General features: G+C 30.0%; 1 long non-coding RNA gene across 1 annotated transcript; it reads right to left on the bottom strand.

Annotated features, from left to right (window-relative positions):
• Positions 1-9: 9 nt before the first annotated feature.
• Positions 10-23,207, bottom strand: LOC145315160 (uncharacterized). The gene is made up of 3 exons (XR_013877965.1): positions 23,035-23,207; positions 825-969; positions 10-180 (listed from the first exon to the last, which is right to left on the bottom strand). It is a non-coding gene; the product is annotated as an uncharacterized LOC145315160 (long non-coding RNA).

The raw sequence follows: 23,207 nt of genomic DNA, 5'->3' as shown, positions 1-23,207 counted from the left end.
AATGCTGATTTAAAATGCAGAAATATCATATTTGAAAAAAAGTTATATCAATTTATTGGCCAATATCTTGCCCTTTACATCTCTGAAACAGATTAATGACATAAAAAGTAAAAATATTCCTTGGTATGAAACTAGTTGGACAGTCTGGAATCACATCAAATAACTGTCACACACACTGTGCTAAAATAAAAATAAGTCAAAGATGATGTTTACTTAAGAAAATCAAAGCATAAGCACGTTTTGTTATAATGCCTCCCATTTTTTATATAAACACTGAAGCGCGTTCTACAAAGCTGTCTCTAGCTGAATATGTACATATGTAAACATGTAACTATGAAACTATGTAAGTTTGTTTTTGTACCCTACTTGACCCTTTTCTTTCCTTATTTATCTTACATAATAAACTTTTTTATAGCTTTTGATTTGAACTTGTATTACTACTTTATTTGTAACCACAAGCGGCTACGCCCCTAGAGGCCTCTAGTGGCAATTTGAATGTTTTATTATTTCATGTCTATGTTGCGAACAAGTCTCTAGGCAAAAGTGAGACTATTAAAAACAGTTTCGATTTTTTTTGTGATTTTTCTTGGGAGGGTGGTGATATCCTCCCCCACAAAAATTAGAAACCTTCCCGGGACCTCTGAGAAGCTACCCTTTAATTGAGATCCTGATCGGTTCATCGGTTAGCGAGATCCTTTGGTACAAACATACAAACACACAGACAATCAGACATCCTGTTACTTTAATATAAGGATTACGCCTACAGCTCCTCATACATCTACTAGATACATAATTTTATATATTTCTGTTGGCGCTAATCTTACCTTCAACTTCATTGATACTTAGCACAGTGTAGAGAGTTCTTTTTATAATGTTTATTTATTTTTCCTATCACATATTTTCAATCTTTCTTTGACAATATGAAATCACTGAATGTTCTTCCTTGTACCACTCACATCTTTCTTGATTCTGAAAAAAAAGATACTTTTATTTATTGCATCGAAGCTTCTTTGTGGGTTTTTTATCTGTAAGTTGATAGTTGACTTGGAAGCTAACATTATAGAATATTACACTCTATTGAATTTCAAATTTATTGAAGAATTTAAAAGGCTTTAAATAAATTTTTTAGTCCTTTATTTACCAAATTCCTTCATTTAACTAAAAAGAAATTAAGGCTCGGCTGTTGAACCCGTGCTTAGCTGTATGACTTTGAGGATTCCAATGCAATGTGTTGCGGTCATATATATATTTTTTTTATGATTCACTTTGTCAGTCCGTCCATAACGCTGTGGGGAAAATTTTAAGATATGCATGTAAAGTTTTTAATAAAGATTCCCTCTATCGATGAGCATAAATACTTTTTTGTAATATTGCAAAACCTTTCTCTTGTCCCTTTGTCCATCCATAAACTTTTTTTTGCTGTGATTTAGTCAACCTTGTTTTTATTTATAATAAAAATGTCTTTCTTAAAAGTTGCAATGCATACAAAATACAAATGCACAACTTATCAAGAACAGTGGTATTCTTTATTCAGCCGCAAATTGTGCGTATCGTTGACAGAGATGTCGAGCCCTTTTCAAATATTTGTTCTCAATAGAAAAAAATACATCAAAATATGTCATGGTCTTTTTCTTTGCAAAATAATTAAGAGAAAAAAATAATTGATTTTACAAATTATACAATCAATAGAATACAAATATTTTTTAAGGATAAGCTTATCTAAAACTATGTAATTTTCTATTTCAAAATAAAGGCTTTCAATTTAGACATGCTAGACTTAATAGTTAATGAGTGCCTTCATTTCACTATTATAACATAGAGCACCAAATAAAATGACAGGAAACTGAAAGCTTTTATTTTGTTTTCACAAAAAAAACATTTTCGTATCTTTTTTTAGTTTTTACATCTCCTTCCTCTTTGTTTCTCTCTATTTTTTCTTCATTTATGTCCTTATGTTTATAATATGCCCTTAAGAGTTCACACAGCTTCGCTATTGTTAGACGGAATCGTTCTTGATATAGATAAAGAATTGTATTTGACATGATGCATTAAAAAGCTAGAAAACTTCAAACAAAAGAAATCAAATGAAGAGCGTAGTCAGGGACATTTATAATACATAAGTAAAAAATTATTTTGCCTCCAGGTTTGGTGCCAGTAATAAGGCAGTTTATTGGATAAAATCTCCTATATAAAAGTATTAGGATGTCTGTCTATATTTGTCTTAGTAACTGAATTTCTTGCTAACCACTGGACCGATATGATTCTGATTTGCATGTAAGGTTTAAATCCACCGAAAGATTGAAGGTGTTGACTTTCCCTCCACCCTTTCTTCAATTGCTCGTAGAGGTCTCTATAGCCGTAGCTGCTTGTAGTACGAATAAACAATCCTATAACATAAAGTCGTAAGGTTTTTTTGTCTGAAGTTTGACTATTAAACCTATTGGGTTCTCTATTTCAGGAAAGATTTATATAGGTCCTGTGATAGTTTTAGGCTACTTTATTTTCATATTTAAGTTTTGGGATGGAATTAAGCTATTTTTCTAGCCCGCGTCTGCCACTTTGTAAATAGAATCCCTAGATGATAGGGGCGCAGACGCTAGCTTAAAACATAGATTCCCTGTATGATTTATAGCCGAAATCTTCTGGCTGTCATTCAATGGAAATGTTATTTTTCTTCTTTGAATGCTATATCATTGTCAATATAAATAAATATGAAAATTCTTCAGAAGAAAAATTCAATTTCATCTTAAAAGTTTTAAAATGAATTAAATATAAAACTATCCTATTTAATATATTATTTACCAGACACAATACCAAACTTGTTGATATTGATATAATAAATAAATTTCTAGTGTTAAAAAGCACATGAAAGTTTTAAAGAAAGTTTTGTAACAATTTTATTGCTGCATTACATTTTTTGAAACTTAATACACATAAAACCAATATTTATGAAACTAATTTTCTTCCCTTATATAGAAAAGTAGCGGATGCATCTAGAGATTCTGTCTACAAAGTGGTAAAAAGGTGCCGAAAAATAGCATAAAACCAGCCCGGAAACAAAAATATTCTAAATATAGGACATATTAGTACATATGGCAGGCTTTTTAAAGGAAAAAAAAATATATCATCTATCTGCAACTAATGAAAATTGCTTGACATCATTCTTTTTCTGAATCCCAGGAAGGAAAGAGACCAAGGGCGTCTAAGCTTTTTTATTTGGGGGGGGGGGGGGGGGGTAAAATGGCCGCAAATTTTTTGTTCACTCCCCTCCCCCCCCAATTTTTTTACCCCGGAGTTTAATTTGCTTGGGGGTGGGAATTACCCCCTCTGAAATCTGTTGGCAAGGGTAATTTAAATTTGATTAGATATTTAGTAGTAAAAATGAGCGCGAAGCGCGCAAAATTTTTTTTGTTATGGATTTTTTAGTTTGGAGGGGGGGGGGTAATCCCCACTTTACCCCTCCCCCTTGGACGTCCTTGAAAGAGACAATGACGTTTAAATTAACTAGATGACAACAAGTTCTTCCCCTGAAAATAACCTGCATGTAAAAAGTATTAAATGAACAATAGGGAGAATAAATTTTTCTACCATTGCCCTCACCCTGAAACACTGGTGAATCCATGATCAAGCCAGAAATATTAAGATGATCATATTTCGTGAGATATCTGGCATACATGCATGTGTGTGTGTGTGTGTATGTGTGTGTGTGTGTATGTGCGTGTATAAGTTGATAACTTTTTTTGCAAAGGTACCTACAAGTAATGTTTGTCAGTCTGTTGGACGTTTTTTTTTACTGACTTTTTAACATAGTTTGTGACATCATATTTATATAGTTTCAAATTTAGCATACTTCCATACCTTAATTTGACAGACAGAAGGACGGACATCGGACTTATTTTAGATGTGATTATAAAATAGTGAGGTTGTGTCTATATGTGTGTGTTATGTGTTTTGTTCTAAACGCTTCGCTACTTGTAGACTTTATCTTACTTGTTTTTTATATCAAACATGATCATATACTTTTGTACTTAATTTTATGTATGGATTTTTGTTTTATTTTTAGATTCCTATTAATATGATATAAAACCTAATTCAAAGACGTCTTATTAAATTCAGATTATCAAGATTGCTTACTGCAAAATCAAATTTACACAAATCATGAAATATATCAGTCTTAGAAAGTTTTAAAACAACAAGGTAGGCAGCTACCTTTCCTGATTTTAAAATTCTTGACTGGCGACTACTATTCCACTTGTAAGACTTGCAAAGAAATTTAAGGTAACGGGCTCTGATCAAATCCTCTGATAAAGGCCGTCCACTACGTCAATTTTAGAGATCTTTAAATGTATACTTACCCTTATTTCATAACGATTTTGACTAATTGTTATAGACGGACCGACCCTATATAAGGCTCTCTAAAACGACTTTTATCCGTCAAAATTGATCCAAAAACGCTTGAGCGGTGGTCAGTTAAAGTTAAGGCATTTTTTGGGTCAAAGCATTTCCCCTACTCTAACCATTACTGTTGCAGGCTCAATTAAAAAAAACAGTTTTTAAGCCATTTAAGCCATAAGAAAACCATTATTAATGTTTTTTAAGTTTGATCTAGGTTAATCTTTGATCTTTAATTAAAATATTTGAAAATGTCACAATTTGAATGTAAAAGTATTACGAGTTACACTTACATATTTGTAGGAGTTTAAATTTGATTACAAATTTAAAAGTTTCCAAAGACCCTACAGTACGTACAGTCTTACTAAAGTGAATCTTTTCACCAGTTAGTGATTTTAAAATTTCGTATGTTCGCATCTCTTGCATTATTAAGGTTCATGTAGAAAGATAAATTTAGGAAGCATAGCAACTCCATACTTATTAAAGAATATCAGTACTCAGTAGTTCAGGATAAAACATGAATAGCAACATCCTTACCAGCGAAGAAAAAAAGATGGTCAAACATAGACAGACTAAACTTTTTTGAAAACATATAAAACAAAGATGACAACATATATTAAAGCGAAATGCTAAGTTTTTCATATTTATATCATAATTAGATTTATGATATGATGTTTAGAATATTTTTGTGGAATATTGGAATCGATAATGATTATGTAAGAGGCCATACTAATAATGTGTAAATCAAAGAAAAATATTTTAAAATCAAGTACTATAAATATACAAAACAAGGGTAATTATGCCCTTAGGCATCAAAGCCTTAACAAACAAAAAGAGTGGAATCTTGCAAAACTAAAGTTTCACATTTTGAATTACACAAAGAATCATTATTTGTTACTGTGAAGCGTATTTTGACATTGGTGCGAATATTCTATTTTTAAGGAACTGCTGCGTTCAAAACAAAAAAATCAGATCGAATCTCTAGTTAACGTAGGAATTGATATAACTATAAAAAGTTTTTCATTTTATGAAAGTTATTCAAGGTAAAGTTTTGCCTTATTCTTCTTTCTTTTACTTCGATTTGTGGTCGTATATTGATAACAGCACAATGAACCAGTTTTGGACAAAATAAAAAAAGTATCAGAAATAATATTAATCTACAACCATCCATATTATCCCTTTCCCCAATTTGACATTTATCATATGTATGTTTGAAGACTTTATTGTAGTGTTAAAAACAAAGCTTTTCTATAATTAGGGATGGTCCATAAGTCCGAACGTCCGTCAGTGCGTAATGGATAGATCTTATCGTTAATTTAGACATGTCAAAATTGTCTTATTGATTTCAAACTTGATTCCTGTCACAGTTAGGTACGATTTGAAAGGCATAACAACACTATAATTGTTACCAGAAAGAAAGTACATTTATTTAAATCATATCAATTTTGTGTATCATATAATTATATTCATATGATTTTTCGAAACATAATTAATAGGACAACAAGGTTCAATATTTTTAACAAAGCATCTCATTAAATCCTAAAAATGCATTATGTCCTCAAACAGTATTTTTTGTAATCCTTATACTAAAGTAACAGGATGTCTGTGTGTTTGTGTGTTTGTACCGAAGGATCTCGCTTACCGCTGAACCGATCGGGTTCTCCTTAACAGGGTAGCTTCTCATAAGTCCCGGGAAGGTTTATAACTATTTTGAAGGAGGGTACCACCACCCTCTCAGAAGAAATCGCCCCTAGAAAAAAAATTACCCCTCCCGAAAAAGAGACTTGAACGAAACATAAACCAATTATTTCTGTAATTAGATATTTTAAATAAAAAAAACATTCAAAGTGCCACTAGAGGCCTCTAGGGGCGTAGCCGCTAGTATTGTATAATGTACAATTTTATTTGAAAGTTTAAGTTAATACTCTGCTTATAAAATTGTTTAACCTTCACCTTTTGATTATTTTACCATGAGTAGGGACAATATTAGTTAAATGTTACTAATATAACTTATAGTTTTCTTTCAATGAATGAACATTTTTGATATTTTTGATTTTATTTATATTTTTGTTAAATTTCATAAAAAAAAATAATTAAATTATTTTCAGATCCAGTGATATATATTTAGTAAAACTGAGTTATTAATAAAATATGATTAGAACTTATTTTTAGAAAGTTAAATTCATAAAAATAAATTTTTAAAAGTAACTTTAGATTAGAATTTAAATTTGATTAATAGATTAATTTTATCCTTATCTAGTTGAAAATTAAATTTTCTATAAATATAGATAGTTTACTGAACCAACATTTGAACATTTATTAAAATGAACACAACTTTTCAAAGGCAAAAAAGAAAAATCTAGATAAATGGTTAGATCTATATAACTTCTATTAAGAGTAGACAACAAAGGGATTTATTAATGTCTCAACCTGTGTTTCTAATCTTATACAACTTGTATAGTGTTTCACCTCTAGATAAAAAAGTTATCAAGCAGGTAAAATAAAAATTTAATGTTATTCCTTTTTTTTTCATAACATTTTCTCCTTGTTTCTAGCCCATATTAAAAACACTTTTAATTAGTCTTATCTAGTTATAAAATATACACCAATGACACTATTTCAAAATTTTAGCTTGTCTTATATTTTAAACAATCAACTTAACAAATGCTTAGGAAAACCTGTAAAAACTTGCAAGTTGAAAATTGTAATGCAAAATTACAAAGTTTAACAATCCAGTTTTGTTTGAGTAAAATTATGTTTGTTTGTTTAAAGGGTGTATATATGATATTATAATTGATTTTATACACAAACATGAATTATAATAATTATTGAGAAGTGATTTTATTAGAAACTAGATTTGATGGAGCTTTCTAACATAAGTGATTTCATTTAGGTTACATTAAATGGAGGGTAAGACTAAGAAGCTTCCCAAACTAGCAGAACTTATTTTTTAGTATTTTAGAACATGAGAAACAGCTAGAATTTACCATTACATTTTCTATTTTTGAAGTGTACTCTAAATTTAGAAACCAAACGATGGAAACATCCACTGAAAAGGAAGGATATGTAAAGAAGATAATCCTGTAATTTTGGTTTTATCTAGGATTTCATTTCAACTAAATCTAATTTGCTGGAGATTCAGATTACAATTTCTTGTGATCTCATTGTAAAAAAGAAGTCTTAAAATAACACAAATAATTATAAAATTATTCACAACAGATGTCATATTCAAGTGTTTTCTAAAAGTAGTGTATTTCTTGCAGGCTTCATTTAATTTGCTAACTGTAGTTGCAAACGTGTTTTTGTTAATTATGCACAGTTGATAAATCATTGTGCGAAGAAACCTATATAAACTTTTTAACTTTGTGATAACCAATATTCCCACCTTACTCGCAATAAAATTTTAAAAAAATATTCGTAATTTATTTCATAAAAAATGAACTATTATGCAAAAATTAAATGCAGATTTAGTTTTATGTTTAGGAAATATTCAACGAAAGATTTTCTATATATGGCATGTGATACAAAAAAGTCATGTTAGAATCATTTTATCGGTTTCAAATTAGATTAATTCTCGTTTATAGATATTGTTAGCTATGTTTTGTTGAGCAGCTTATATTGCCTAATAAAAATTAACGTCAAACTATACAAATGACTAATTATAGATCAGTATACATTTTACCATTAGTCAATTACAATGCATTTTGGCCTAAATGGGCATTAGTATTGTATGAGGTCATCTTACATTAGGCACTAAAAGCTGCTTCATGTTTTGTTGTATGAATAATAATATTATAAGATAATTATACTTAGGAAAAAACACTAAGAGAATACATAATGTCATCAGAAAAATTAATATTATTCATGTAAAAAAATATTATTAATTCTTCTAGATAAATTATAAGATAATTATAATCTAGATGAATTCTTAGTTATTCTTTAAGTGTTTGAGTCTGTTTGTCCTTCTATCTGCCTTTGCTATAGATTGTTCTATTCTTTGGTCAAAATTTATTAAAAAGCACATTAATTGTAAAGAGTTATTCAAATTGTTGAAAATTACATAAATAAATGTTTTCATTATTAATAATGCAATTAAATATGATGTAAAATTCTTTAAACTTCCCGGTCTTTTTCCTTGCATAGACAAACTTCATACAGTTCAAAACTCACTAAAAGAGTAGCTCCGCGACCAAAAACGAAACTAATTTTAAAAAGGGAAAGACATCATATAGAGAGACAAAATTTTCTTTGAAGATTTCTCTTCAGTGATGCAAGCAAACATTGGAGTCTATACTTCATACATTTAGTACATCTACAAAATATCTATTTTAAACATCAAGGGAAAAATCCAAGCACAAAATTCCCAAACCAATCCAAACAAAACTTCAAAATTTTTCTTTATCAAATTTAAACTAGAGTCCAATATTCTTATTGGAAAATGTACCAAAAAATCGAGAAAAAAAACAGATATTAACACACTTCCCTGAGCTAACGACTATAAATTAAGTTCTAAAAATTCTTTTTTTTATAAACTTCATGTAAAATAAAGTTGGTGTGTGTGTTCTTACGCGAAGTACAGATACACAGGCAGGCACATATTTTGTAGTGGTTATAAACAATTTTTTTTGTTCGCCTTTTTTTTGAAAACTATAAATAAATTAGATAAAATCGTAAAAAATCCGTACTGCATTGAGTAAATGTAACCTTAAAAAAGTTTAGTCACCAAAAGGAATAAGTTGAACTGAAGATCTAAGATTTAACCTTTTTGCATAAGTAACGAGAAGGGAATTAAGATGAAAGGTTTTGGAAGTACATCTCATCATATTATATATGATAATCTTAAAATTTCAAAATTTTCTTTTTCACAAAGTGTTATGTATCAAAATTTTCCCTTTTAAGCGCAATTAATTGCACAATTTGACTCTTCAAATGCCATTAAACATGCATTGTACCTTGCTATCAAAGGTATACAAAAAATTTGATGAAAGAGATGTTGTAGTAAAAAGTTAAAAATCAAAATACTTTAAATAGACCTACAGATGCTACGCTATCCAAATTGTAACTAACTATTACAGGAATCATCCTGCCAAGTTTGAAATCGATAGGACAATTCTAATATGCCTAAAATAACAATACAAAATTTAAAATTAATATGTCAAAATGGATCTAAGCTTTTGAAAATGTAATTTAGCATGGGTCGGAAGCTGCGGCAGCAAACGCTCCACTGCGGCTGAAAACAAAGTAATTTTGTGAAACTATATTGTAAAATTAATAATATTTCTGCTCACTTTAGAAATATGAATTTATTTTCTCTCTTAGAATTATATCTTATTGATTTACTTTAATTATTATATCCTGTTTTAAAGTTAAACTATCAAAGAAAACATTTATCTAAAAACAAGGATTATAACATTCATAAAGCAAAGCTCATAAAATCAGACGGCCAAAATAACGAACATATACAAATATAGAGCAACAACGTATCTAAAATTTAATCCAGGAATCTGAGGGGATAAGACAATGACCGATAAATTGATGTACATTCCCAATGATGATTTTTAAAAATTTCTTCTTCTATAGATTACAATTAGTGGTTGAAAGTTTAGACAATCAACTAGATAAATCAACCAATCAAAATTCAATTGAAGTCCTCAAGGTTGTTAAGCCAACGAGTAAGAAAACGTTATTAGAATACTTTGGGGACTAGTGTAATTAACAGCCCAATGTCCCCTCCCTCACTGCTATCTATCCTAAAGTTACTTAGATACAAAATGTAAATCCAACGTAAGACTAAATTATAGATAATGATAATATTACTAATAGTGTTCATAGAAATCAAAATTACAAAAATTGCATCGTATAAAAAATTTAAAATCATATATTTAAATTTAGACTTTATAGTTATCATTTTAGAGTTTCTACGCTTCTTTAACTATTACAGGAATTACTGTCCAGTGTCCATGCCAAATTTTAAATCGATAGGACAACTCAAACGTGTTTTAATTAACGATCTGTAACGGACGTGTGGACGAACCGAATTTAGATTTAGAATAGGTTCGACTTTACACTGGTGCTCTCTAAATTCTTTGGAATTTTAAAACTATCTAAAAAATATCATATTTTAAAGTACACTTGCAATTGTAACATTTTCAAAAGGAAAAATTTCTTAGCTAAAAATTAGTTAAAAATTTGATAAGAATTACATCAGGTGTCTTTTCCCTGACAAAGCAGAATATTTTGAAATGAAAAGGTTTAACTCATGGCTCTGAGGAAATAAAGGGTCAGATAACCGCCAGAATTTTTCGGCTTGTCTGTTGTTCAGGTATTATCTTTTTTATACCTAACTTTTTCAAGAATCAGCATGCCGTGATTGCGTCGATATGACAATTCCAACATGCTTAACTTAATGTTTAGAACGTTTCTCAACAAAAGGACGGACAGACTGAGACCAACCCTAATTGTAGAAAGATCTCTACCTTTAAAAACTGCCTGACTTTAATGGCTTTATTTATACTTTAAAGAGTTTGCGACTGGGGAACCTTGTATAAAAAGTGTAGGAGTCTGCAATTCAGAACATTTTTTCTCTAAAGTTTAGTCAGCTAAATTTCACATTCTTTGAAAATTAAAACAGTCGATGACACCTTAATATAGAACTAAACACAAAAAGCGAGAAAATTTGCATAACAATGTCCTTTAACAATCTGTGTTGCTTTAATTTTTCTTGAACAAGGATACAAATATCCGTTAATAACAAAGAACAGAAACAAGTTTAAAATGTGAAATATTAAAACAGGATGATGGCTAAAATTGGTATGATTCTTCACAAAAAAAACATTAGTAGCTTTTCCCCCTTTATTATTGATTTTATAACCACTATGGCTTTATTGGGGTAGAAGCTTAATACCTAAGGAAATATACACTCTTTAGAATTTTACTTTTTGATGTATTTAGTTAAAAATAGGATTATGAAAAAATAAATAATTGGGTTTGCTTATACTTTAAACTATAGCTTATTAGAAATAAACGTTATTGTAAATAAGATAAATTGATTCTATTTTGTTGAACTTTATTATAAATTGATCCTAATTGAGATTATCCGTTAACCAGTCCATATTATACAAAAATCATCTATTGATGTATATTTAACATTTTAAAAAAGCATTACAGATATTTGAGTACTGACCAAGTAATATATTTATATTTTAACCAAAAAATCAGCTGTCTATCACAAATTGAAACTGGGTAAATCATACTTCCCCCAGAGACGGACACAATGAGTTAGAGAGCAAAACCCTACCAGAGATCATATATGAAGATCTTATAAGGAAAAATTCAATCGGTTCTACCGCTTAAAATAAAAATAATTCTCTATCTTTCCTGTTGAGGATATCCTAAATTAAAACATAAGCTTCAAATAGGTCCCTCGATGGTTTTAGGCTAATTTTAAACAGAGCACCTAAATGCCAAGGGCGCAGAAGCAAGTACTTCTTAAAGTACGACTATGTGAGGGATATAATAAAAGTATGTGTGTCACGACTATCCTTAGCAAAAACTAAATATTTTACAGATAAAACAAAATATGTTTAGCTTTACGTAGAACAATTTTCCAAGAAATAAGTAAAGGGGGTGAGGGGGGCAGGTATAAAGGTCGTCAATTTTGATAAGTGTTGCCCCCCCAACAACAGCTGAATATCACGTACAGGTTTTTTTTCGAATTAATTTAGTTTTTGACATAGGCTAGTGTAAAAATTATTGAAGCAATATTTTGTTAAGATTGAGAAATTCAGTTTAGAGCATAAATTGGTTTCTTTGATATCTCTATGAATTGTTTCGATTTAACGAAGTCTTGGCGTGATATCTAAGTTTAATTTATAGGAAAAAGGTGTATAAATATATATAATATTGTATGTTAATAAATTACGTGACAAACAACTTTTATTATTCCAAGCAAAACTTGAAAATAAGTTTTATCGAAGTATCTCACACCATGGTTGAGGGATGCTTAATATGATGTACACAAAATAATTTATAACCAAGAATGACAAACCCAAAACTGTCCCAGTTTTGAGCAAGACGATTCCAGTTACGTCATATACGTTTCGGGAAAGAAAAAGGGAAGGGAGGAAGAAAATCTCTTCAAAAGAGATGGGAGAAAAGGGAAGAGATTTTCTTCCCCCCTTCCCTTTTTGTATGACGTCACAGGAATCGTCTTGCTCAAAACTGTGACAGTTTGGGGTTTGTCACCAAGAATCCTTATAGAACAGTAAATGTGGACTAACCACTGGACCAATATGGTTCTCCTTTGCAGTAAATCTTCTTGTAGGTGCAGGGAAGGTTTCCAACTATTTTAGAAGTTTGAACCTATCCCCCCCAAGATAAAATCTCCTCCGAATTTTTTTTGCTTTTTTGAATATTAAATTTAAAGTAGAATCACTGAGAGGCCTCTAGGGTCGTAGCTGCTAGTAATGGATAGGTTAAAAAGTTATTTTTTGTCAGGATTTCTCGTTGGGTGCTTTTGGACAACAGAAACCCCCCCACTTTATTTCTATTTTGAAAATCTTTCAAGCTTCTTTGAAAAATCTAAACCTGTGGGGCTATGTTCTACAAAGTAATATCTCTGTGGGGCTATCTTTTCTGTACCTAACCTAACCTAAACTAAACACGAATGAAAAGTATGATTTTTTCTCTCTCAAAAGTTATTGATCATATGGGGTAAGAGGAAAGCCGCTTATTAATATTTTAATGTAGAATAAAATTTTCGGAGAGTAAAAGGTAGTATAAACATTTTATTATCAAATTGTTTTTCAAACATTCAGAACATTTGTAATATACCACCAAATTTTTAATCCCTTCGCCCTGCCATTTTACAACTATATTTTTGTCCAGGAAGGGAGGGGACTTTAGCCTGTAAATCATGTACTGGTACCCGAAGTTTTATAAACCTTCTCCCCCATACATTGGTTTGAAAACTTTAGGTATTTAATTAAAATCTTGGTTTGATGATATAAGCATTGCCTAAACTTTTCAACCAAGTATGTAAATCTTTTAATGGGGAAGTTTTGTTCGTCATCTATGGGTATATATATACATAATATTATCGTCCATTGTCTTATCTCTGAAGATCCTTGATTTTTGTCTTACTTTTTTTGTAATTTACAGCTTATTTAAATTTATCTATAATACAAAGTAGAATGATGTCTGTCTGTCTGTCTGTCATTCTGTCTGTCCGTCCGTCCCTTAAGATCTCGGTAACCACTGAACCGATCGGATTCTACTCTTCAGGGTATATACCTATTGGTCCTGTGGTGGTTTTAAGCTATTTTCTTGGGGGGTGGGACACCCCCAAAAAATGAAAATTCCCCCCCCCCCCCAAAAAAAAAAAATTTCTTGGGAAAACATTAGACCAAGCACCAGTAGTACTTTATTCTTTTTTTTAAAGTATCTCTTGGGGCAAAGCCCCTAGAGGCTAGGGGCGAAGCCGCTAGTGTATATATATTAAGAGATATAAGTTTTCCGGAATTTTAATGTAGGGAGTAGATTTGAAATCTGCATCAAATTTTAAGGATTTTTTATAAAATTCGTTTTTTGTAAAATTCTTTATCTAAAAGCGAAAATACATTTTAAGTTAATTAATTTTGACCAATAGGATAGTTGGATTTTAAACTACCTGCGCTCTAATTGGTTGATTTTTTAAATCCACCAATCACAGATGCCAAAATTAATTAACTTAATTTGTATTTCCGCTTTTAGATAAAGAATTATACAAAAAACGAATTTTATAAAAAATCCTTAATATTTGATGCAGATTTCAAATCTACTCCCTACATTACAATTCCGGAAAACTTATATCTCTTAATATATATAAGCGAAATATTTATTAGAAGTTCTTTCATCTTTTATGGATTAAATTTTTTTCGAAGAGATAATTTTCTTTAACTTAAATCTGTGTTCACTTAACAGATTTAATAGTATAGATGAATATACAGATAACTACCTCCCTCTCTTTTTCAATGACCTTTTTCGTCTGTTACCAAATTATTTTCTGCTACTTGGCTGTGTTAATATAACTAACACCATTAGTTAATTTTCAATGGCCCAATTGAATGTCGGCACATGGACACTGCAATGGGGAGATAAGTTATTTAACACCTTCCCCATCTAATGTCTTAATCTAATGTTCAGTTCGTCATTACGTCAGAAACATTAAGCTCTTCTTCTTATAGACCAAAGTATGATAGAATTCTTTAGAATTCTATCCGAAAAGTTAGTAAGGTAAAAATTTATTTGCTTTTATGGATTTTGTCATCCTTGATTATTTTGTAAACATTTATTACAACCAAATAAAAAACATAGTTATAAATATAAATATTTAAATATTCTTTTTTTTTATTTTCATGTAAAGAGAAGACAAATAACGGTAAATTTTTCCCTAAGTATTATGAATTTATAACTTTGATTGGATATTATTTTTGGGGGGCAAAGATAACAAAACAAATACATTTTCCCATACCCTGGATCTTTGAGGTTTTTTTTTATTGCACTGTGTTATTTAAAAACTGATCAAATTTATAGATACATTCTTTGCCTTCAAACATTATTGTTAGAAAGTTTTTTTTAGTAAACATGTCGATTTTTCTACTGTTTTTGAAGATTCCTTTGTTTTAAACATAAAATAGTAATTTTTATGTTTCACGCTGTCATAAAAGTAAAACTTATCCATATCTACTTAATGATACATAAGGAGAAACTGTTTCTGTAAATTGATTAAAAATAACATGACAATTTCAATAGCCAAGAACTTTTTTAACTTCCACTTTTAAACCTTAACTTGTATTTTTCACTGTGCCATTTGATCTGTTTCAGTTTTTTATTCCATTAATAATTAATCTGCCCTACCACGCAGGGAAAGGGATATCACATCTGAAGAAATTTATTCCCTTGATTATTGATTTAAAAAAAAAAAAATTGGCCAATAGGCATATTGTAATGTTCTAAAATTACATAATTACAATGAAAACAAACAATTGATAAAAAACAAGGATGACAACATCCATAAAAACGAAGCACTGAAACGGTAGGACAAACGGACATGAACACTTATATAGTGTCAGAACTGAATAATTAGAATATAAATGTATAAGAGTCGAAGCAAAATTGTAAGTAAATTTGTTGAAAAACTGCTTTATACAGAATAATGTTTATGGACATACTTACATATTTAGAACTTGATTATAGAGTTGCTTCGCTTATAACATTATACTTTGTTGTCCCAGGAATCAATATACCAAAAATCAGATCAATCGGATGATTAGATCACATAAAAATTTGTTGTTAAAAAAGTAAAAAAAAATCAACATGTTTAAATGGACGCTTTCTAAATCGTACCTAACTACTAAAGGAATTCAAAATTTGAAATCGATAGGACAATTCTAACATGCCTAAATTAACGAAAAAAGCTATTCGTTACGGACGGACGGACGGACCGACCCTAATTATAGGAAAGCTTCGCTTTTAAAAAGTTGTGAAATGTTCTTTTCCAGATGCAATATCCCCATCCCTGTTACCACGTCCTACCATGCTATAGAGGTATGCATTCAATTCCTCATGTTATATTGCATCCCTATAGTGTTTTACGCAGAGAAAGAGAGGGGGCAATGGGCTGTTTATTACTCTAGTCCCCAAAGTTTTATCATAACTTTTTTATTCGTTGGCTTAACAACTTTGGAGACTATAGTGAATTTTGATTGGATGATTCATTTAGTTGAGTGTTGAAACGTTTCAACCACTAAATTTAATCTATAGAAGGGGTAATTTTGTGCATCATCATTTACATCAATTTATCGGTCATTGTCTTATCCCTTTACTCTGGTTTTTACTACTCACAAAAAAAACAAATAGCAAATACATCAGAGTGGTTGTTAAATGAAGAGATTGGGGCAAATTGGTGGGGAACTTTGTGCTAATCAGACAATATGCGATTCTAATGATTTTATGATAATGTATTTTACGTAAGTGATAGGACACATGCACAAAAGTAGTTTAATATTTAGATTGTGAGATGTAGTTGAGAGAAAGGAGAGAGAGGGGGGAGAAATGGTTTTAAGCCAATAAAACGAATATCAACAATGATGACAACTTCCATAGAATTGACGCAAAAAAATTAAAAAGTCATTCGACCTTCAAAATGATGTTTTTCCAGTTTCTATAAAGTAACCACTGAATTGTTAGATATAAGCAATTTTGTTTTTCTTGCTTTTTTTTATTATAAATTTTTTATATCAACACATAAGAAAACAAACAGTCAAAATAGGTAACTTTCGTTAAAGAAGTTACGTAGTAATATTAGATTGACTTACTCAAATTTTAAATAAATAATAACATTTAATTTTATTTTCTAAAGAAACTGCACTTCCATATTCAATTCTTTTTTACAAATAAATCTATCATAGACTTTAGTGGCCAAATTTGCTGCAGAAGCAAGACCCGGATAAGTAAGTAAGAAAGTATGACTCTCAAAAACTAAAAAAAAAGATTCGCTTTCAATAACCAATGGTGCATCTAGTTCACATTAAATGCAACATAATCATAGAAATTTGTTTTATCTTAAAGGTTTTGTTCAAGTCAATTTGTGAAAGTTTATTAAAGATTTTAGACTTGTGACTGAAGCAGCTTATATTGCATAATAAAAATGATGCCATACAATACAAATAACCAATGATAGGCCAATGTGCATTTTAATTCACCAATGATAGGCAAGTATACATTGTTATTGACCAATGGTAAATGTATACTGAGCTGGATCTTTAAATCATTTTAGTGGTGAGCCAGATCGGGGTGAGCCAACTTTCCACCAATGAGAGCACAGCATTTTATAAAATGCCGCGCTGTGATTGGCTGAAATTCGACTCACCCCGATCTGGCTCACCACTAAAATGATTTAAAGATCCAGCTCTGGTCTATCATTGGTCATTTGTATTTTATGACGTCATTTTTTTTATTAGGCACAATGAAATTCTTTACAACTAAAATAGATGGTAATGATAAGTTTATTGAATGTTACACTTGATAAAATAATACATTTCACCAAAAAAAAGTTTTTTTTTCGAATAAAAAAATCTATTATAATGAAAAAGCTATTTCTTGAATAGTGTAAAATAGTTGTTTGAAATACAATATTCTTCCATTCTAAATCTTTTTTCATTCTGTTAAACTTCTTGGAAATAAATTTATTTGTATTTGAATCTTTTTAAAATATAAGCCATCTTTATTTATTTATAGTGTGTCCGTTCTGAAACGCTCTTATCGTGAATATAATTATGATAGAGTCGTCATATTGGTTTTAAACTTTGAATAAAGGAATTTTACAATTATTTCCAACGTTTGTTTCCTTAATCATTTTGCTATGTTTTTTTACTTTTTTATTCCATTTATTTTGCTCTTAAAAATGGTGATTAGGTGTAATCCTTATACTAAAGTAACAGGATGTTTGTCTGTTTGTTGATGCTGTGAGTATTGGTGCAAAAAATATGACGTAACAAAAAAAATTAGCCAATGAGAGGCCACTATAAATTTTACCATTGGTCAATAACGGCCTCTCATTGGCTAATTTTTTTTGTTACGTCATATTTTCTGCACCAATACTCACAATATCTTTTTTTACTTTTTCTTTTAAAATCTAAAATAAGAAATTGGGTTATCAAATTCGACTCTCCCCTCCTCAAGTGCCCCTAGATGCCTCTAGGGGCGTATCCGCTAGTAGTATTAATAATTTGTTTAGTAAAGTAGTTATTCTATACATATATGTTTGTTGGTCCGACACTCCAATGTTCTCTGTAACATGATTGCAAAATATAAAATGTGTATTAATCAACGATTCATTGATAACATCTAGCATTTAAAACCATTTAAGTTCATAAAAATGTTTTTGATACATTTTTTCATTAACAAACGATGTACCTCGACTACTATAGTTTTAATGTTATCACATCATCAAATAACCTTTATAAATCTATAAAAAAAAAGTCAGATTTATAACGTCTGTAAAATGCTTAAGAAATTGTTAGTATTGTAAAGGTTCATTCATTCTTATCTCAGAAGTTTAAAGAAAAAAAATTATTACTATTTAATAACACTAGCGGCTTCGCCCCTAGCCTCTAGGGGCTTTGCCCCAAGAGATAATAAAAAAAAGTACTACTGGTGCTGCGCCCATAGTTTAATGTTCCCCAGAAAACTTTTTTTTTTTGGGGGGGGAAGGGAAAGGTGTCCCACTTCCCAAGAAAATAGCTTAAAACCACCACAGGACCAATAGGTATATACCCTGAAGTAGTTACCGAGATCTTAAGCTTCAGACGGACGGACGGACAGACGGACAGACAGACATCAAGCTACTTTGTATTACAGATGAGGGATTTAAATCACTTTGTAATAAAAGCAATTATGGCAATATCCATAAGAATCATAGCACATACAATGTATGCCAAAAATAAAAATTTCCCTTCCCCCCCCCCCAAAAAAAAAAATGTTTTCTGGGGAACATTAAACTATGGGCGCAATAGTACTTTTTAAAAGTTATCTCTTGGGGCAAAGCCCCTAGAGGCTAGAGGCGAAGCCGCTAGTGTTATTAAATAGTAATAAAATAATAGAGCTGAAATTTTGTACATGTAATTCTAGGCTCCTAAAGTAACTTTTTAGGTTAGCAGAAGACTAAAATTCTAAAAAGTGTATTTTGATGAACATACAATCATGTATAGACAAAGCAAGTTATAGAGAAGATGTTTTTAGATGGTAGCCGAGAGACTCATTTTTTCCTCAGCGTTTCGGACGGACGGACAGACAAAATAAATAGAATAGTATTTCAGCTATTTTTTCTTTTTGTTAATTTTTTCCAGCCATATAGTCAAAGACCAACGCAATTATAGTGTCTTATTGAAAACACCTACACACAATTATACATTTCGTTACTTTTGTATATTTTATACTTCATTTGGGCGGGATTATCCTTCGATTTCATGTGATCTTCATAGAGAAAACCTCATTACCTTAAAAAAGGTCGCAATACTCTAATACCATTATAGGATAGTTTGTTAAGTAACATTCAACTGATAAATAAGCATTTGATTGCACAGTCCTTGTCTGAAAGTCCTAACTGGGCAGGTTTGTAGGACAGGGCACTTCCCTACGCTTGCTCTAGTGTAACAATTCATTTATAGCAGAAGTGGTAAAGAATCGAACCCGATAGCAAGTAAGCACGTTGTCATTTACGCTAAATCCGCGGGTATTGGTATATTGGATAACTTAGAATTACATTAGGGAAACAAAAAAAGTTTTGAAACAGGAGGAAAAAGTGACTGAGCTGAACAAGCAAACAATAAACCAGACAAAAATGTTCAAAGTTATCCTGCCAGTACATCAATCACGTCAAATAAGGGGTGTAATTTCTCTTCCAACTCCCCGCAAAAACTTAAATATTGGATGTTCTAGAAACACATTTATATAAAATTTATTTTTGTATAAACTAATTTTTAAAGTTCAAATAAAAAATGTATTACATTTTTTACAAGACCAAATAAATAAAATGAAACAAGGATATTCTAAAGATCTAACAAACGGACGTTCAAAACATAAAATGTATGCTATTTTGCTTATCTTTTAGAGCACATCATTTTTATTTGCTGTCTTGTAAAAAAAAATATTTTTTCGGGATTTTTTAAGTCGGGGAAATTTTTGGCGTGTGAATTATGGCCCTCAGTGGCATACCTTAAAAGATAGGGTAACATACTCCCTCTCCAAATAGCCTGAAGCCTTTCCTTGACTAAAGTATGACGCCTTTCAAATTAAAAAGCACTTTTCCAATATCATAGCGGATATAAAGGCAGACTGAAATCAATTAAATTAGTGACGTTGAATATTGATACTAGTAAAGTTACTTCGCTGCTGAAAAAAATAAATAAAAAGCTTGCAACAATTGAAATAAAATGAAAAGAGAAAGTAGGAGTAAAATTCTCCTTTTCTTATAAAATTATTAAATTTAATAGTTCTTAGAAAAGTTGAATCGAGTTTTTAGTCTTGTTAGTAGAGAAGTTTATTTGTGTGTGTGTGTGTGTGTGTGTGTGTGTGGTTGTGTGTTTTGTATTCAAATTTAAATAAACTTTAACCTTGTTCTAATAGAATATAAATAAAATTCTAAATGTCCGTCCGTCTGTCCATCCGTAATAAAATGTAAAAAATATAAAAATAGTCAAAGACCTGCTAAAAAGTAGTCTGAACGCCTTAAATGTTTTTTTTTTATTGATAAAGCTTCTTAATAATGGGAATGTTGGAAGCCGAGAAAATTACGTTTCCCCGGCCTTCATGCAAGATACACGGCTGTAACTTTTTGTCAACATTCCCATTATTAAGAAGCTTAATCAATAAAAAAACATTTAAGGCGGTCGGACTACTTTTTTGCAGGTCTTTGACTATTTTTATATTTTTTACATTTTTAACATATCTTTCGTGCTTTTGGTCCGATTTTCAAAGTTTTTGTGGATAACAGTATCAAAATTAAACTTTCCGTTGTTCTGAGCATCCAGTATATAATTTACTTTGACCACTAGTTTATCATTCTTTATACAAGATATAAGTATTTTAAAATATACAAAGGATTCGTGATTTTTCTCTCTAATAAATTCGTTCTTTTATTTAACAATTGCTTTTTACATCTACTTGTCCGTATTCTTATACATGCTTTTTTGTTCTTTTCTACTTATGGATGTTGTCATCCTTGTTTTCTATTAAATTGCTATTGTTGTACTACTTGAGTCCATAATTGTCCTTGTTTGTACTTTTTATAATTTCCAAGGACTACTAGTTTACTACTAGTTTTTGGTTTTGTTTGTTTTAAAAGAAACATATATAAGAAGAATGCAAATCTTTGATATGTACTTTTATTTTTATAAAATTTCTACAAAGAACTAGGCACTAATTTAAATTGGGATGTGGAACGTTTTTTTTCTGAGGCATAAAACTTTAAATTTCATCAATTTTTATTTCTTTTCTCATGACCTTAATTTATTTTGCAGTTTGACATTAACAAAACGTTTACTCGAACTTCAATGTCTTTTTGTAGTATTTTTATTATCTCCTTTTTCAAATCTTAAGGTGACGTTTTCAATAGACAATGGCTACAACAAATTGCTGTAAGTTATCGATAGTTAACCTTATAGTCGCAGGATGCAAGTACATATTCCAATTATATAACAATTCCGCTACCAATACTATTTTATGCTTTGCTGATGTTAAATTTTTACCAAATTTAATTAATAACATACGACAATAAATGAGAAAAGTATCATGTTTAATAAACACTAAGGAGAATATTTTTTCCACAACACTCACTAATTCCATTGAAACTCGCAGCGCAGTAATTAATAGTTGCGCGTAATTTTAGCCGCGTGATCTCAATGCATTATTTGATATAGGTTTATTTCAAGTCATGTTAGTTATTGCAATGTCAAAAGGTGTACAGTCGTTTTACCGGAACCAGCCTAAATACTTGCCAATAGTACCTTTTTTCTTACTTGCAACTTGATCCGAAAAAAAAAACATAATTAAGAATTATTATTATGATGTATTAACCAGAAGGGAGGGGAGAGTAGAGGTTAACTAATCTCTACTTAATTACAATAAAATATATATGAGCTCTACTAATAGCAGAATACCAAAAATTTTAAAATTGGGGAAGAAATTATAAAATTTTTTTCATAGTCTTATTCCGGATATCCTTGATTATTTACCAATTAATCCTTCTAACCGGGAAAAAAGTCATCACAAAAATTATATACAATAACACAAGGATATAACAACATTCATATAATGATAATAATATCCTTCAAATTGGCTTGAAATTTTATCTTTAAAATACTAGCCCCCTAAATTAAATATAATATTTTAAGAATCTTTAAGATTTCATGTCAATTTCTGCTATTCATATAAAATTGCTAGTATTGTTATGGATATCTTATAATAAAGATTTTATTTAAAATTTAGATTTATAATCAACAAATGAGTTGACTTCCATATTCTATTGATAGAAAAGCCTCGCTTTTGTTATGTTCTTTAGCGGAACATTTCTCAACGGCGCTAACTATTGTTTGTTAATTTTCATTTCATGCTTTATAAGTAAGTTACAAAATTTATGATAATCACTTTTGCTCTTTTTTAATAAAAAAAACTAGTTTTATCCTTTAATGACAGGTGCATTATACCATCATTTCATGTGTGTAATTCTGTCTTCAGTAACTATAGCGGGTAAACATTATCATGGGGATCGATGGGTGTAGATTATTTTTACAGCCACTGTCTTCTCCCTCGCTGACAAAAAACAAGAACATTTTTTGTAATAGATATATTTTGTGTATAATTTTCGCTGCATATATTGTTGCCATCCTTGCATTTCATTTTAAATTATATTTTTGAATAACACGTAAAAACTAATTAAATTTTGAAAAAAAATTATAAATAATATATAATTTGATTACCTAACATATTATGCAACTTCTGTATTATTTGTAGAAAGCTTAATTATATTCTATTAATCCGTCAGTCATTTGCAAAACAAACGCTTCTGGACATAAAAAATAATGAAACATACTATTTACTTACCTAATTAGTTTTTTAATATCACATGTTTTTAATTTGTTTTTTCCTCAAATGTAAATAAGCTGTCTTTTCACATTAAATGTGTTTTAAAAGATTTCTATGTAATTAATTTATTTTTTAAAGTTGAGAGTTGGGAATAAAATAATTACTCCGTGGGGGGAGGTTACTTGTCTACT

Source organism: Acartia tonsa, chromosome 3, assembly GCF_053477335.1.
Source record: "Acartia tonsa isolate MP-2025a chromosome 3, ASM5347733v1, whole genome shotgun sequence".
Lineage (NCBI taxonomy): Eukaryota > Metazoa > Arthropoda > Copepoda > Calanoida > Acartiidae > Acartia > Acartia tonsa.
Note: the sequence above shows the minus strand (reverse complement) of the source record. Positions and strands in the feature narration are given on the sequence as shown.